Source organism: Schistocerca serialis, unplaced genomic scaffold (assembly GCF_023864345.2).
Source record: "Schistocerca serialis cubense isolate TAMUIC-IGC-003099 unplaced genomic scaffold, iqSchSeri2.2 HiC_scaffold_1080, whole genome shotgun sequence".
Taxonomy (NCBI): Eukaryota; Metazoa; Arthropoda; class Insecta; order Orthoptera; family Acrididae; genus Schistocerca; species Schistocerca serialis.
Window position 1 is genome coordinate 50,001 of NW_026047273.1, and position 2,500 is coordinate 52,500.

The following is a 2,500-nucleotide window of genomic DNA, read 5'->3' on the forward strand; positions in this document are numbered from 1 at the left end:
GGACAATTTCACGACCCGTCTTGAAACACGGACCAAGGAGTCTAACATGTGCGCGAGTCATTGGGCTGTACGAAACCTAAAGGCGTAATGAAAGTGAAGGTCTCGCCTTGCGCGGGCCGAGGGAGGATGGGGCTTCCCCGCCCTTCACGGGGCGGCGGCCTCCGCACTCCCGGGGCGTCTCGTCCTCATTGCGAGGTGAGGCGCACCTAGAGCGTACACGTTGGGACCCGAAAGATGGTGAACTATGCCTGGCCAGGACGAAGTCAGGGGAAACCCTGATGGAGGTCCGTAGCGATTCTGACGTGCAAATCGATCGTCGGAGCTGGGTATAGGGGCGAAAGACTAATCGAACCATCTAGTAGCTGGTTCCCTCCGAAGTTTCCCTCAGGATAGCTGGTGCTCGTACGAGTCTCATCCGGTAAAGCGAATGATTAGAGGCCTTGGGGCCGAAACGACCTCAACCTATTCTCAAACTTTAAATGGGTGAGATCTCCGGCTTGCTTGATATGCTGAAGCCGCGAGCAAACGACTCGGATCGGAGTGCCAAGTGGGCCACTTTTGGTAAGCAGAACTGGCGCTGTGGGATGAACCAAACGCCGAGTTAAGGCGCCCGAATCGACGCTCATGGGAAACCATGAAAGGCGTTGGTTGCTTAAGACAGCAGGACGGTGGCCATGGAAGTCGGAATCCGCTAAGGAGTGTGTAACAACTCACCTGCCGAAGCAACTAGCCCTGAAAATGGATGGCGCTGAAGCGTCGTGCCTATACTCGGCCGTCAGTCTGGCAGTCATGGCCGGTCCTTGCGGCCGGCCGCGAAGCCCTGACGAGTAGGAGGGTCGCGGCGGTGGGCGCAGAAGGGTCTGGGCGTGAGCCTGCCTGGAGCCGCCGTCGGTGCAGATCTTGGTGGTAGTAGCAAATACTCCAGCGAGGCCCTGGAGGGCTGACGCGGAGAAGGGTTTCGTGTGAACAGCCGTTGCACACGAGTCAGTCGATCCTAAGCCCTAGGAGAAATCCGATGTTGATGGGGGCCGTCATAGCATGATGCACTTTGTGCTGGCCCCCGTTGGGCGAAAGGGAATCCGGTTCCTATTCCGGAACCCGGCAGCGGAACCGATACAAGTCGGGCCCCTCTTTTAGAGATGCTCGTCGGGGTAACCCAAAAGGACCCGGAGACGCCGTCGGGAGATCGGGGAAGAGTTTTCTTTTCTGCATGAGCGTTCGAGTTCCCTGGAATCCTCTAGCAGGGAGATAGGGTTTGGAACGCGAAGAGCACCGCAGTTGCGGCGGTGTCCCGATCTTCCCCTCGGACCTTGAAAATCCGGGAGAGGGCCACGTGGAGGTGTCGCGCCGGTTCGTACCCATATCCGCAGCAGGTCTCCAAGGTGAAGAGCCTCTAGTCGATAGAATAATGTAGGTAAGGGAAGTCGGCAAATTGGATCCGTAACTTCGGGATAAGGATTGGCTCTGAGGATCGGGGCGTGTCGGGCTTGGTCGGGAAGTGGGTCAGCGCTAACGTGCCGGGCCTGGGCGAGGTGAGTGCCGTAGGGGTGCCGGTAAGTGCGGGCGTTTAGCGCGGGCGTGGTCTGCTCTCGCCGTTGGTCGGCCTCGTGCTGGCCGGCGGTGCAGGATGCGCGCGCCTGCGCGGCGTTCGCGCCCCGGTGCTTCAACCTGCGTGCAGGATCCGAGCTCGGTCCCGTGCCTTGGCCTCCCACGGATCTTCCTTGCTGCGAGGCCGCGTCCGCCTTAGCGTGCTCCTCCGGGGGCGCGCGGGTGCGCGGATTCTCTTCGGCCGCCATTCAACGATCAACTCAGAACTGGCACGGACTGGGGGAATCCGACTGTCTAATTAAAACAAAGCATTGCGATGGCCCTAGCGGGTGTTGACGCAATGTGATTTCTGCCCAGTGCTCTGAATGTCAACGTGAAGAAATTCAAGCAAGCGCGGGTAAACGGCGGGAGTAACTATGACAGTGATAGCGGACGGCGCCGGCGTGGGCGTGTCTGTGCAGCCAGCACGGGGCGTTCGCCAGGGCGATCCCCTCTCCCCCCTCCTGTTCAACTTTGCGGTGGACTACGTTTTAGGCCAACTGCCCTCCCACATCGGAGCTCGGATCCTCGGTCGCAGAGTCAACGCTGCGGCCTTTGCAGATGACGTCTTGCTGTTTGCAGCGACCCCGAGGGGCTTGCAGTCCCTCATCGACGCAGCTACCGCAGCCCTCGCCCACCTGGGGCTGCAGATCAACGCCCGGAAGTGTTTCACCCTCGCCTTAGTCGCGTCAGGGCGCGAGAAGAAGGTGAAGGTGGACAGCAATGTCACCTTCACAGCAGGCAATACCACCATGCCTGCCCTGCGTGTGGGTGAAACCTTCCGGTACCTGGGGCTGCAATTTTCCACGGCGGGTCGCTGTGTCTTCAATCCACGTCGCCACCTGGTGGAGCAGCTTGACGTCATCTCCCGAGCTCCGCTGAAGCCGCAACAGCGCCTCCACGCTCTCACCAA

General features: G+C 60.1%; 1 pseudogene; it reads left to right on the top strand.

Moving 5' to 3' along the window:
- The window catches only part of LOC126431198 (large subunit ribosomal RNA), a 6,108-nt pseudogene that overhangs the window by 906 nt on the left and 2,702 nt on the right, over window positions 1-2,500 (top strand).